Below are 15916 nucleotides of genomic sequence, written 5' to 3'. Positions count from 1 at the left end.
TGAAGCACAGAGACACTGAATACATGTGACACCAATGCTGCTTGTGGCAGTGGCTAGCAACATAGTGGCTGTGCCTGGTAGTGGTTAACTATCATGCTCCAGCAGACTCGGACACATGCAAATTAGCATGAATCAGAGCAGGTGTCAGGCATGTGTGTAGGTGCCCTGTAATACCTATTCTACATGGGTGTTAGGAGGGTTAATTCACTAATGTTTACAAAGAAGGTGGAGATCTTTGCATAGGAGACAATATAAAACTACTTTTAAGTAAATAGGTAAAATATGGTTCTTGAATATATCTGAAAGAAAAAAAACAGAATCTTTTCACACACTGTATTGTTCACATGAAGATTTTAGCTTTGTGCTTGTGTTAAAAGAATGTATGTTTGAAGATAAATGGCATCAAATAAGAAAAGTTGGGAATTGATGTTCCTCACATTTAAGTTTTGTAAATATGTTGTGTATGCTAGCTCCTGATATCTGTAAAAGGCATTTTAAATTAGGTAATTTTAAATGCTGGCTTTAAAGAAATATGCCTCAAAAGCCATAAAAGGTTGATGCAATCAGGGCTTGTGAACAGAGGTGATATCTTTTATTAGACCAAGAAGACATTTGCAAAAAAAAATTCTTTAATTGCAAGTTTTTGGGCACAAACACTTTCATCAGGCATCAGAGAAAAGATAGTAAAATTTCTCCTGGATAGAAATGGAAGTTCTTATTTCATAGAATTTCACAGAGGAGTCAGTAGATGCTAAAACCCTCTTCTTAGCTGGTAAGGAGTCTCAGCTATCCTGTGAAGCTGTGCAAATTAGCTTAAACAAAGGCAGGAGAAGGATCTTAGGTTTGAGGTGGTCAGAGTTGTTTTCTGCTTGAGAAAATATGAAGATTTCATTTAAAAAGTCAGCTAAAATTCGATATCTTCCATGTGTCGAGCATGAGCAACTGGTGCCTCCTGAGTCGGGGGAGGGGGGCACCCGCAGATGACGGTGGTGGGGGTGGAGCTGGCGAGCAGACGCAGATGCGGGCAGCTGGGGTGGAGCTGGTGAGCATCCTCAGGTGCTGACGGTGGCGGGGGCAGAGCTGGCGAGCACCTGCAGATGCTGTCGGCAGCGGGGACAGCCCTGTCAGGAGGCGCCATGTTCGGACCTCCCCTATGAGTTGCCTGTGATGTCATATATCCAGGTTCTGGCTGTAATAGTCTAGAGGAAAAAGCAATCAAGGCTCGTGGACAGAGGTGATACTTTTTTATTAGACCAACAAAAGTTTTGCAAAACAATTGTCTTTAATTTCAAGCTTTCAGGCACAAACATCTGATGCCTGATGAAGGGTGTTTGTGCCTGAAAGCTTGTGTGACAGGGCGTGCCCTAGGGGTGACATGAACTCCCCTAGCACCCCTTACCATGCCAAGCTTGTGTCAGTGTACCCTCACCGTCTTGCCTGCCACGTCTTTGAAGTTCATACTGTTTAAGGGAGGCTGCCTTTTGTCTTCTTTGACACAGTGCCCCGATGTATCCCAGTCTGTGCTCTGCCTTACGTGACTTGGTGCACTAAAGCCTTAGGGGCTATGCGTGGCTCCAACCATCCCGTACCACACCCCAAGCCTCGCAGATGTACCGGACGTTATCTGGTCAGTTCTGCCCTTGGCGCCCTCACGGGTGCCCCTTGACTTGTTTTGCAATCGCCTGCACCCTCACAGGCTTCCTGGGCTTGTCTCAATCGCCTGCGCCCTCACAGACGCTCCCTGGGCTTGTCTCTATCGCCTGCACCCTCACGGACGCTCCCTGGGCTCTCTTTTCTTGTAGTTGCCCACGTTCCCCGCAGATGCTCCCTGGCCTTCCCTCGCGACCATGCCTGCACTGGGGCCTTCCCTCGCAACCGTGCCCGCACTGGGGCCTCTCACAATTGGGGCTCAGGTGGTCATAGCCGTGCCTGGCCCCCAAATCCCCTCCTGGGGTCTAAAAGTTCATGTGGGGCTGAGGCAGCCTCAGCCTTACCTAGCCCCCAATCCTCTGCGCCCCTTCTCAGGGCTGGGGTCAGTGCACCCCTGAATGTTGTGCCCTCTCTGGCACCGGGGTCCCCACACTACCATGGAGCCCCTATGAGGCCTCCTCCAACCCTAATAGCCTCACCTGGTCCTCCAGTCTTATAAAACTACAAACAGAAAACTCAAGCCCCTGGGTTACAACGTAAACTCTAAGCCATCTGGCTAACCATCATTCAAGTCCCTACCAGGGCTTCCTCCACCTGGTATCCTCTAACAGAAACGGCTCAGGCCATCGGGCTTCTCTACTCAGCTTACTCCAGCAAAGCTCCTTCTTCCTTGGCTGCTAGCAGGGAACTGCCTCCCTGGCCTCAGCCTGGGTTACATTTATATAGGTCAGGCCCCTTCCGGTCAGCTGACCAACTGTGGTTGCCCTGGCAACCGACACCTGGACCTGTTTATAGGAGCAGGGCACTGAAGTGCCCTGTGACAGCTTGCAATTAAAGAAAATTTTTTTTGCATATATCCTGTTTGTCTAATAAAAGATATCACTTCTGTCCATGAGCTCTGATTGCTTTTTTTCTCTAGACCAATATGGCTACAACCTAGGTACATAAAAGGTTGACCACACATGTGAGTTCTAAATTTATGCAGGCAATGTAATGAGTCCTACATCTTCTGAAATTCTATAAATTACATTTCAAAGGGTTCTAAATCCATACATGCATGCATTCATTCACAGTAGATATGATTTTTGGCCTGTGAACAGTTGAAATGGATTTTATTTATTGAGAACTACGTCGATGAGTTTTATCTAATTTACACTTGAACAAGCATGAGAAACCAATAAAACAGGTACTCAAAATATTTCCAGCCTATATTATTTTGAGCATCCTATTAATTTTTTCAAGCCATGAATGCCTTGGTATCCTCCTAGAGATACTCTTCATTAGAGAAGAGAGTTTCAGCTAAATTCAAGTAAGAAGTAGCTAAGGATGGGTGGGGAGTAACAAAGAATCTTCTCAATGAATCAGCATATTATTTAAGAAGTATCTTTATCCTGTAATGAGAGATAAGGATTATTTCAAGCCAGACCTAGTTTCAATTGTACTGAGTCTGCCGTAAGTGTACTTAACCATTGAGCCCTCAGTGCTTAAGCCAATTGGTTTCCACTGATCTCGAGGGCATTTTTACATGTTAATATTAGGCAGCTCCTGTAGCTCTTAACCCCTAGATTATCTATGCATTAACACTAGAAACTAGTTTTAAGCACTCTTTAGGTGGCTTAAATTTATGCCACTCCAGCTTAGGTTTATCTCTGATCATGTTACCCAGCTCATGTTACGCTAACAGGTAGCCACTCTAGGCTACATGTTTGTGTAAACAACCCACCCACACCCCCTCTTCCACTGGCCTGGTTCAGGCCCACTGCCATGCCCTGCCCTCATACCCTAGATCCCTTCTCATTGCTCTCCCACCCCCATCACTGCTTCCATGTGGCTGCCCACACTCTGCATCTCAGGTGAGCAAGTAAGGAAGGGATAACCTGCCTGCCAGGGTGCTGAACAGCTACTTTCTGGGCTCCGAGCCACATGCGACTCTTCAGAAGTTAATATGCCTTTCCTTGAATCTTTGCACAAGCACAGGGGGACCAGCTTTCAGAGCCGTTATGTCACATCATGTGCTTGTGCAAAGAGTCAAGGAGAGACATCTTAACTTCTGAAGAGCGGTATGTGACTCTGGAGCCACTGGTTGGCCACCCCTGAGCTATTTTTCAGTCTAGCCACTCCATAACCCGTTTCCCTCCCAATAAACACCCCTTCTTAAAAATAATCTCTATGCTTTTTGTTGTGTACTCAGGCTGAACAGCAACAGATCCAACACACAAGCTGGTGCTTTTCTATTGGAAATCTGTTTTTCCATGGAGATGATGCAGGAGTTTGGACACCATCCAAGGTGACTGTATATTGCTCTGTGATGGTTTCTCAATCCTAGTACATCAACTGGTATTAAGCACCCTCCCTGGATGGGGTAGCAATCTGGAAATAATTCACCATAATGATGCAATGCGGCCAGGCTATCTGCAAATTTAATACATTATACATAATGTCATACTACAAAATGGACTCTTACTTTACCTTTTTGCTTGCTTGTTTGACTATCCGGCAAGATGAGTCTGGGAGACACAGAGAAAATCCCATCTGTCAGAACAAGTTATTTGTTAGATTCTGAGGGATTTATCCTGAGGGATTTATTCTGAGGGGTTCTGAAATTCTCTGGCTACTAAAGGTGTGCATTGAAGGATATAAGATAGTTAGTAAAGACTTCTGCATATGAGATCAAAACATTGAAAAAAAGGGTCTGGTTAAAGTGAAAATTGCTTAATAACTTTCTTTGAACTTGATGGGTTTCTCCAGTAACAGTAAGGGGAGGAAAGAGGGAAAGATAGGATAGGCAAAGATTTAGAATGCAAATTTAGTATTTATAGTAATCAGCTGCGAGCCATCCTCAGGATTACCTTAGCTATAGCTAAAATTCTGTAAATGCATTTGGTATGTATAACTGTTTAGATGTTCTCATGCAGGGGGCTGGACCTGATTGATCCTTCAGGGTCCCTTCCAGCCATATGATTCTATAATGTATGGAAATATTATTTTACTGATTTAAAAAAAAATAATTTGGAAAACATAATTGTGTTTGACTAGTAAGTAACATTATTAATAAAACTTTGATCACTACATTGATTGCTTCACAGAAAGAATGAACAATGAAATACTCAACAACAAACACTGGTGTAACAATATCTCCCTCTCAGAAAGGCAGGTCATAGAGTTTCTAAGATCCAACCACCAAATAGTAATAAAACCATCAGGTAAAGGAGGAGCTATAGTTATCCTTAACTGTGAAGACTCCATAAAAGAAGCCAACAGACAACTCTCTGACACTACCTACTATAAAAAACTAGAGAAAGTTCCTACTGCCCTTTTCTCCTCAAAACCACCATCATATCATGTCCATCAGAACTACAAGATTCTGATCTCTCCACTACCCAATCCAAGGACTGTTTACCTGCTCCCTCAAATCCACAAACAAATAATCCTATCATTTAAAACCATGGTATCCTAACAGAAGAAATATCAGGTTTCATTTCATCCAAGATGCAACAGACTTCCTGCAAAAACTCAGAAACATAAACTACCTTCCCAGCAGTACTCTCTTAGCTCCCATGGGGCACATCCACACACGTGCGCTTACTGCAGCTCAAATACAAGTGATGCAAATTTGAGCTGGGGCTTTTTGCTTCAGCGCACATGCTTCATAGATTTCATAGACATTAGGGCTGGAAGGGACCTCGGGAGATCATCGAGTCCAGCCCCCTGCCCAAAGGGCAGGAAGTCAGCTGGGGTCATAGGATCCCAGCAAGATAAGCATCCAATTTACTCTTGAAGGTGTTCAATGTAGGTGCTTGAACCACCTCTGCTGGCAGACTGTTCCAGACCTTGGGGGCTCGGACAGGAAAGAAATTCTTCCTTATGTCCAGCCTGAAACGGTCTTGCAGGAGTTTGTGACCGTTCGACCTCGTCATCCCTTGGGGCGCTCTGGTGAACAGACGTTCCCCCAGATCCTGGTGGTCACCCCTGATAAACTTATAGGTGGCCATCAGATCACCCCTGAGCCTGCGCTTTTCCAGGCTAAAGAGTCCCATGTCTCTCAGCCTGTCATCGTAAGATCTGTTTTCCTGACCTCTGATCATGCGCGTGGCTCTCCTCTGGACTCTCTCAAGCTTCTCCACATCCTTTTTGAATAGTGGAGCCCAAAACTGGACGCAGTACTCCAGCTGCGGCCTCACCAAGGCCGAGTACAAGGGGAGAATGACGTCCCGGGATTTGCTCGAGAAGCATCTATGGATGCACGCCAGCATTTTGGTCACTTTACTAGCCGCAGCATCGCATTGCAGGCTCATGTTCATCTTGTGGTCAATGATGACCCCCAAGTCTTTTTCTTCTGTAGTGCTAACCAACGTAGCACTGCCGAGCCTATAAGGGTGCTGCAGGTTTTTCCTCCCAAGGTGGAGAACCTTGCATTTTTTGGTGTTAAACACCATCAGGTTCTTGTCTGCCCATTTGCTGAGCTTGTCCAGGTCAGCCTGGATCACCCGCCTATCTTCTGGCGTGGATGCTTTGCCCCAATGTTTGGTGTCATCGGTGAACTTGGCCAGTCCACTCCTGACTCCAATGTCCACATCGTTAATGAAGATGTTGAACAGTATGGGTCCCAGGACAGAGCCTTGAGGGACCCCACTGGTCACAGGGCACCATGATGAGTGACTGCCATCAATCACAACCCTCTGGGTCCGACCACGAAGCCAATTTCCCAGCCAGCGGATCGTGGTGGAGCCAAGGCCACAACTGGGCAGTTTGGCCAAGAGGAGATCATGGGATACCAGATCAAAAGCTTTTTTGAAGTCAAGATATATGACATCAATCTCTTCTCCCTTGTCCAGGTGATAGGTCACCTGGTCATAGAAGGAAATGAGATTGGTCAAACAAGACCTACCCGCAACAAACCCGTGCTGGCTGTCCCTTAGGATGTTAGCCTGGGCCAGTCCCTCAAGGATGGCCTCCTTAATAAACTTTTCTAAGATCTTCCCCAAGATAGAAATCAGGCTAATGGGCCTGTAGTTAGCCGGATCCACTCTCCTCCCTTTCTTGAAGATCGGCACCACATTGGCCTTCTTCCAGTCTTCGGGCACTACACCAGAGCGCCAGGAGTTTTCAAAGACCCGTGCCAGGGGCTGGGCTATGACGCTCACCAGCTCCTTGAGTACCCTGGGGTGCAGGTTGTCAGGGCCAGCTGACTTGAAGGTATCCAGCTTCTCAAGGTGTTCCTTCACGAGGTCAGCATTGATGGAGGGTAGGGGATCCCCCTCACGCAGATTTCCCTGTCCCATAGCAGGCATGGGCATCCCATGTGACTGATGAAAGACTGACGCAAAGTACCTATTTAATAGGTTGGCTTTTTCCTGGGCGTCAGTTGTCATCTGGTTTAGCAGGGGTCCAACATTGCCCTTGCTTTTCCTGCGGCTCCCCACATATCTGAAAAAGGACTTTTTGTTGTCCTTGATGCCTGAAGCTAGTTGGAGTTCAGTTGCAGCCTTGGCTTTCCTGGTTTGCTCCCTGCAGGACCGGACCAGCGCGGAGTAATCCTCCTTAGAGGTGAATCCCATCCTCCATCCTTTGTAGGCTTTCCTTTTTAGCCACAGTAGGTCCGCTAGGTCTCTGGAGAGCCAGTAGGGCTGATGTGCCTTCTTGCTGCCTTTCCTCCGTGTTGGAATAGATTTAGCTTGTGCACTGAGGATCGCTTCCTTGAGAAGCAACCACTGTTCTTGAACTCCCATCTCCCTGGGGTCATGGTCCCTGAGGGCCTGACCGACTAGCCTCTTGAGCTTGTCAGAGTCGGCTTTTCTGAAGTCAAGGACTTCTGTGTTGCTGACTGACTTGCCAGCTTTATGGCGGATGGTGAAGGTGATCAGCTCGTGGTCACTGCCACCCAGCTTCCCATCAATCACCAGGTCGCCGGACATGCATTTTGCTTGGACATGCATTTTGCTGTAGAGCAAATTGTTGCACTCAGGGCAAAATAACCCTGCCTAGCTCCTCCCGGATCTGCATCCAGGGAGACCTAGAGCATGGGACCAGCAGTATAAAAAGCTGCCCTGTCTTGCTCAGGGCTACTCACTCTCAGGAGTTTCTGGGGCCAAGCCAACTGGTACCTGGGGACTACCCCTTGTGCCAGCTGGACTGCTGAAGCAGCCCTGAGAGTTCCCTGCACCCTTTACCACTGAAGCAGTCTGGCAGTGGGGGCTGCTTCCTGGCTGTGACCTGCTGCGCACCTGCCAGACCCAGATGGGGACTGCACAGCCAGTAGAGGCATCTGCCCCTCTGAGCCAGCTGCCAGTGGGCTGTGGCTGCAGGGTTGGCCTCTGTGCGGCACTACTGCCATGCGTGCCCTCTACCGGCCATCTGGGCAGCTATCACCCGGAAGATGTTCTGGGTGTGGTGACCTGCTTTGAACTGTCAAAACATGTCCTCCGGATCCCATTTGGCCAGGAGGTCAGCCACAGCTAGCTGGGTCCAAGGTGCCAACTCTGAGCAGGCAGGGTCCTGCTACTGGCCTCCCTAGCAGGAATTCTGGTATTCCCTACTGGAAAACTGAAAAATCCCTGATTAAAAAAAAATCCCAAAGTCACCCTGTAAAATACCCCCAAATCCATGTTCCTCCACAACTAAATCAAAAGACCACCATAAAGGGAGAGTGAAACAGAGACAGCGATCAGTTAAACAATGTTTTATTGATATATCTACAGTGTTAAAGCAATGTGGAAGCCTACCAGTGTCTCTATCATAATAATAAAGTGAACTCTAAATACATATATTCATGAATTCATGAAACATGAATATATATTTTGCTGCTCTCCCACAGGGTTTATGGCTCCCCACACAGGGATTACAGCCCCCCAGCAGGGGCCAAATGGCCCCCACAGGGGCTACCACCCCACCCCACCCCACCCCACCCCAGGCACCGTCACTTTAAAAAGAAAGAAAAAAAAGCCTCTACTTACCTTAGAAGCAGGAGCTGGAGGGACTCTGGGGCCTCCTGGCAGAGTCCCCCCGCCCCAGCAGCACAGGGCAGCGGGGGGCAGGAGGGCCCAGGCTGAGGCCACTGGGGCTGTCCCTCTGCCCCGTGCTGTCGGGGCGGGGCCCCAGTCATCAAGACAGCGGCTGGACTGCTGGTAAGTGCTGGGGTGTTTTTTGTTTTGTTTTGTTTTAAACTGTTGAGATGCTGGGGTGGGGGAGCAGGTATCAGGGGGCTGTGGGGCAGGGAAAGAATGGGGGCATTGGGGAGCAGGTGGGGGTGGGGACAGGCTGAAAAGTGATCGGGGGTCAGGGGGGCAGATGGGGGATGGAGTGAGGCAGAAAAGGGCTCAGGGGGACTCAGGGAGCAGGCAGGTAGAGGGGCTGGGCTGGGCAGGATGGGGCAGGACTGGGGGAGTGGGTGCTGCCAGTGGGGGTCCCGCCATAGTCCCCTTCCCCCTTCTGCAGCCCCCTGACCCCTTACTTATGGCACTGGAGCCCTGGTGCTGAAGCAGCTGCTTCAGCACCAGGGCAAGGGGCCAACCATAGAGAAGCTGTGGCAGCCAGAGTGTCTCCATGGAGGACCCAGACTCTGGTTGCCTTAGGGCATGGTTTGGGACTGTGCCCTGCCCTGCTTTTTTTAACTTCATTTTTTTGGATATCCAAACTTGCAGCGCAGGGAACATTTTTTCATTCCCGCACATGCCTCTTGCCCCGTCTCAAAGAGATGGGGCGAGAGGCATGTGCGAACTCCTCTGGACGCGCCCATGGATATCACTAGCTTATACCAACATCCCACACCAGGATGGCATCCATGCTTGCCTCACATATCTACAAGAACGAGATTACAACTCAGAGTACAGATTTCAGGATATCACTGAACTCATATACTTTATCCTCACACACAACAACTTCAGTTTCAACAACCAACACTTCCTCCAAACCATGGGCACAGCTATGGGCACCAAAATGGCCCCACATATGCCAACCTTTTTATGGCCCACCTAGTATAAGACTTCCTAAAGAACTGCACTATCAAACTTTTACTATACCTGAGATACATAGATGACATCATCATTTGGACTGAAACCGTGCAGTCTCTGATTGATTTCCACCAAAAAATCAATAATCATCAGCCCTCCATCAGACTATTGCTTGAATACTCTAAGACTAGCATTTCCTTTTTGGACACCACGATCAGTATCCAAGATGGTAAAAGCCAAACTACCTTATATAAGAAACTCATGGACCGATAATCACCTTAGACACACCAAGAAAGTTGTAACTTACAGCCACGCTCTCCAATACCACCAAATTTGCAGCGAGGACAAAACCTGTGATCACCACCTGACAAATCTCAAAAGGGCCTTCAGCCAGCAAGGAAACTCCTCCAGGGAGAGACTGCACTTGTGAAAGAGCCACTTGAATACCACATGAAAACTTGCTACATTCTAAAAAGAAAATCCCCACAAATTACACACCATTAGTTATGACATATCATCCCTCCCTGGAACCTATACAGAAAATCCTCAAATAATTGCAACCTATACTAGAAGAAGACCCCACTCTTTAAGAGATCTTTCCAGAGCCACCCATCCTAGTCTTTAAACAAGCACTGAACCCCACTAACCTCATCAGTAGAAGCAAACTCCCTATGACCCAAACTACACTCAGTGGATCCAGACCATGCCAGGAAAAGAAATACAAGATCTGTCAACACATATACACCACTGCCACTATAACTAAACCCCACAACAGAACCATCAGCATCATTCCTGTATCATATACCCGCACCTCTAGAAATGTAATATATTTCATCCAGTGCACCAAATGCCCTGATGGAAAATATGTAGGAGAAACCAAACAACAACTGCGCACCCAAAGGAACACACACCAGAAATCTACTGAAGACAAGAAAACCCAATTACCTTCTCACAGAACAATCACTTCCTCTCCAATCCCTCAGTTTTAATCCTCAAAGGGAATTTACAAAACACCTTTTGTAGATAAGACTATGAACTTCACTTCATAAATTTACTGGATACAAAAAAATTATGGACTCAATATAGATATTGGTTTTATGACACATTACAACCTGCCTGATACCTGATTCACCAGGTACCTGCCTGACCTGACCTCTTACATTCTTTTTTTCCCCCATCGTTTCTGCCCTCCCCTCCCCTAGTTTTCTGCCCTTTGTCTCCGTGTTTTCCATATGTTTCCTTTCTCATTGATGCCTCTTTTTCACCTTTGTATTATTGCCTTGGTATGTTTCCCTTTGGCCTTTTTTCCCCTTCCCCACTCCCCCTTGCTATCTTCCCCCTGGTTTACGTTTTTGCTTTTATTATTTCCACCAATTTATATTTTCACTGACATCCTGTCACACTTCTAGCTTCTGTCATTCCTGTTTTCCTAATCTCCAACTATTCCCTTTTTCACAGATAGCCTTTTTCTACCTTGTATTCTATTACTGTGATGTCTCCCTTTTCTTTCCTCTGCCCTTCTATGCCTGACCTTTTGTCTTTCTAATTTCTACCTGTTTACATTGTCACTGACATCCTGCCATACTTTTAGCTTCTCTCGTTCCTTGGAGTCTCAGACCAGCAGAGACTCCCTATGCCTGAAGAAGGGTGACTGTGCCTGAAAGCTTGTTAAGAACTTTTTTCCAACTACTTGGTTAGTCTGATAAAAGATATTACACCTACTCAAAAAATATTACCTGCCTATCCTTAGACCAACATGGCTACAACCAAAAACCCAACATTATTAATATTAAACCCACTGGCTCAGGACACATTTAGAAGTATGTTAGAATTCAATAAGAATAATTGTCCTGAATTCAGAAGGGTTAAGCTAACAAAGGCCATTTATCAAACACTCTTTTAAGCAGCCAAATTGCAGGTGACCTTTCAGGGTTGAAGGTGAGAAGACTATCTGCATAGTTTAATAACATCTTTTAAAATTACTGTAGGAAGGTAGTGCCAGGCTACTTTTGAACATGACAATAAAGATTTTTACTTTGTATTTTTAGTCTTGTTTAATGGTAATGAGTTGTCTGAGGGCACAGATAGATTTTCTTCATAGAAAATTTGGAAAAGATTAGGGATGCTTGGTTTAAAGAACATAATGGTTGATAGGCATATAAAATAATAACATGGAGAACACTATGACATCGTAGTAAGAGGACATCCTATGAAACTGAAAGATAGTACATTTAAAATCAGTAAGGAAATCTATGCATAATTAACTTGTGGAACACATAACTGTGAGCTACCAATAAGGCCAAGAACTCATTAAAATTTAAAAAATGATTGGGTAAGTATAGATAATGAAACACAACAGTTGTAGTTTTAAAAGGGTATGTATAAACCTTCATGCTTTAGACCCTGAGTCATTCTGAATAAGCTTCTCCAATAGCAGGTTATATCACAATAGTGAGTTACGTGGTTTCTTGTGCTCACATCTGAAAGAATGAGTATTGTTAGAGAACAGACAGTGAACTCCAGACGCTGCAGGTCTGATTCAGTATGACAAGTCCTATTTCTCTTTCTTTTAGTAGACAGTGCAAAACCACCCTGAATTGTTCCATGTTTATGCAGGTATATTTTATAAATAAACTTAGCATTCTTTTCAAATATTTTTTCCACAGAAAATAATGCATCAGTAGAATCCCAATCATCAGTGATACCATAAGGTGTCAGTACTAGGCAGACTTGGAAATAAACAGAAACAGCAGTCAGGCTTTGTGTTTCTAGAAACAGAGTAGAGAATGAAATATATGTGTTCCTGAGATACAAACGCTAATGCAGTGCTAAGCATGAGACTTTAAATACACAAAAATCAGGAGACTAGAAATTATTGCTCCCATCAGGACTGTAACTCAGCCACTATATCTATATAGATATATAGAGATATCTTTTATATCTTTTATCTATGTGTAAAGTGGCAGAATTAGCATTGTTATGGGTGCCAGACATCTTCCTGTCCTGATTTTAGTGCATTTCAACTCTTCTCCAAGGGTTGAAAACTCTACTCCTGACAGTGGCAAAACTTCTGTGAATGAAGACCCTTAACTTCACTAGGGCTAGGGACAGAAGTTGCATATAAACCAGTTTAAGTGATCAGAAACCAGTTTAAACCTGTAACAGAACAAAAGTTCAGTGCACATAAACCAGTTTCAAAATGGCTGAAACTGGTCTAAGATAAACCTGGTTGAATGTAGTATTGGACTTAACTGGTTTGGGCCAAACTGGTTTACGAAATCCCAGAGACCTCAGGGACAGCCTGAAGTGGAAGTGCCAGAGAGTAGTGCTCTAGCGCCCCCCGGCTTCTAGTCTGAACTACTGCAGGCATGTGGCTACATCCTGATGGTTGATGTGTATGTCCAGTTGTTTCTGAGTTTAATTTCTGTCGCCTAGTCTAACCTGCAAAGACTGAATTGATTCAGCTTTAGGCTTTTTAACTGTCTGCACTTAGCCTGGGATATTTTCCCTCAAAAGGGAACAGTGATTGGACTCTACAGTGGTGCATTAGCATTGTTGCCTGAATTTAGCTACCTTATTGACTATTCCATTTAACTTTGTTTTTCTTCAATGTGATTTGCCATGTTTTCTAGTATAAATAGCAACATGGACCACCAGACTGCAGATATAGCATACTGAGCTGATTCTGCTGCTAGTCTTTTCTTTAGATTCATTTTTAATATTATTACAAGTAGGTAGTGACAAGAATTGTGCTTCTAGAGATTCTGCTATGGTAAAGAAGAGACAGTGGCCTTTCCACATGTGATAAAAGTTGCCTCTGCTAAGGACTTTAGTTAAGATAACTGAAACTGCCCCTTTCTCTCAGATACTGACCAACAGTTAAATGTAGTTTTAAAACCTCAGAAAATGTCGTAGAAGAGATAGGAGGGTATAACACCTGTTGCAGTCGCACAGCAGACTATCTGTTTTTTAATAAAGGATATCGTGTTGCAGATTTTTTTTTCTATTAATCTAGGTTTCAGGTCAGAAAACCTGTACCTGACTCTTAGGGTTTAAGAGCAAGTAATAACATGTTTGATATGATCTAACTTCATATCTATGAAGTTCAACAATCTCTTTGCCTGTCTGGGACTTATCAACCTATTGATAGATTTCTAAGTATATTTAGGATGAATTTGTAATGCCTTAAGGAGTTTCCTGTTTATAATAGCAAAATAGGGATTAAGTAGAATTTAGAAAATATGTCCCAAGGGACTGTATTAGCCACAGTAAATAGATTTCTGCCAATGCCAGGAGCATTTGTAATGAGTTGCTTACAGAAGGATTTCTCCAGATTTTGTTACAACATTACCCCCATAATTACAGGTAAAAATCCCCCATAAGTCTCTCAATCTAAGTTTATTTTAAATTGGATATTGATGGCGAAAAGCTTTACTTGAAACATATTAGAAAAAGAGTGCAATTTGGAAATTATACTTGAAACCTGGAGCTGGAAACCTTAGCTTAGGTTTGTCTGGTTGTATTTGGTTTGGCTTGTTTATCCTTTCTTTTTGCTTGCTAAATTCCGATTTCAGGCTCTAAGCAGCCATTCTGAGTGTACAATGAGGTATTAATTCAATGTTTACTAGCAGATTTTAAGGGAAAAAAACCCAAAAAACCAAAATAACTCCCCTCCCAAATTATCATTGTTCTTTCTCTTTGCTTCATTCTTTCCCCAGTATAGGCCATTCAGCCATTTGGGGGTGACTAATGGACTCTGACTGTAAGGCACAGCTTTACTTTTTTCCACTCATTCCTACCAGTGCCAGCATGCAGCTGCCCAGCTTCCCACCATCCTCCTCACCTTTTTATGATAGGAAACCTTTAGATGCCTTAGCAGAAGGATACCTGATCCTCTGCCACCTACTTGTAAGACAGCAAAACACTTGGATGAACTTCTGAGAGGTCAGTCCAAACCTCTATGTCCTGAACACAGCAGGAATTTCCACATAGGCTGCCCTTGCACTTTGCCTGAAAATCTGGCTGGTGTCATCCTGCTAATGCTACCAAAGTACAGAAGGAAAGTGGAAAGTGTGGAGAATGCATCTATATACCCTGGTGAAATTACAAATTCATTCAAAATTGAAAATGTAGAAATCTGCAACGGCTCAAAGTCTACAAAACTTTTTTTTGGAGTTCCTTCCTTATAAAGCCAGAAAAGCGTTCAAAGAATGGTAGATTGGTTTTCCAAAATATTTTATGTTTCTGATGGACTCTCTTAATAATGGTATTAGAGGACACCCCAAAGCAAGAGGGGGCTCAAATCAGAATGTATCTGAATCTCACTGAATTTTGGATGCAGAGTCAAGCTTTGGAGATGTCCTTATCGACATTTCATAGATTTCATAGGGCTTGAAGGGACCTCAGAAGATCATTGAATCCAGCCCCCTGCCCCAGGGGCAGGAAGTCAGCTAAGTCAGCTAGGGTCAAAGGATCCCAGCAAGATAGACATCCAAATGTTTCTTAAAAGAGTCCAGAGTAGGTGCTTGCACCACATCTGTGGGATGTCTATTCCAGGCCTTGGGGGCTCGGACAGTAAGTTTTTCCTTATGTCCATCCTGAAATGGTCTTGGAGGAGTTTGTGAACATTTGACCTTGTCATTCATTGGGTCGCTCTGGTGAACAGGTGTTCCCCCAGATCTTGATGTACCCCCCTTATATACTTATAGGCAACCACCAGGTACCCCCTGAGCCTACACTTTTGCAGGCTGAAGAGTCCCATGGCTCTCAGCCTCTCATCATAGGGCCTGTTCTCCTGCCCTCTGATCATGGGCATGGCTCTTCTATGGACTCTCAAGCTTTTCGCATTCTTTTTTAACTGTGGAGCCCAGAATTGGATGCAGTACTCCAGCTGCGGCCTCACCAAGGCTGAGTACAGTGGGAGGATGACATCCTGGGATTTGCTTGAGAAACATCTATGGATGCAAGCCAGTGTTTTGTTTGCTTTTACCAGCTGCGACATCGCGTTGGTGGCTCATATTCATCTTGTGGTAAATCATGATCCACAAGTCCCTTTCGGCCATGGTGCTAGCAAGCATAGCTCTGTCAAGCCTATAAGCATGCTGCAGGGTTTTTTTTCCCCAAAGCAGAGTACCTTGCATTTTTTGGTGTTGAATGCCATCACCCATTTTCTGAGCCTGTTGAGGTTGGCCTGGATCACCAGGTGTGGATGGTTTACCCCAAAATTTGGTGTCATCGGTGAACTTGGCCAGTCTGCTTCTGACGCCAATGTCTAAATCATTAATAAAGATGTTAAAAAGTATAGGCCCAAGGACAGA

The 15916-nt window shown here is 44.9% G+C and overlaps 1 long non-coding RNA gene across 2 annotated transcripts in view; it reads left to right on the top strand.

Annotated features, from left to right (window-relative positions):
* Window positions 1–4333, top strand: part of LOC149867579 (uncharacterized) — a 78664-nt gene extending 74331 nt beyond the window's left edge. For both annotated transcript variants that reach the window (XR_016442091.1, XR_016442092.1), the window contains exon 6: window positions 3842–4333. This is a non-coding gene — a long non-coding RNA (uncharacterized LOC149867579). The remainder of the gene's footprint in view (window positions 1–3841) is intronic.
* The last annotated feature ends 11583 nt before the right edge of the window (window positions 4334–15916 follow it).

Source organism: Crocodylus siamensis, chromosome 4 (assembly GCF_052110815.1).
Source record: "Crocodylus siamensis isolate JL-2025a chromosome 4, ASM5211081v1, whole genome shotgun sequence".
Classification (NCBI taxonomy): domain Eukaryota; kingdom Metazoa; phylum Chordata; order Crocodylia; family Crocodylidae; genus Crocodylus; species Crocodylus siamensis.
Note: the sequence above shows the minus strand (reverse complement) of the source record. Positions and strands in the feature narration are given on the sequence as shown.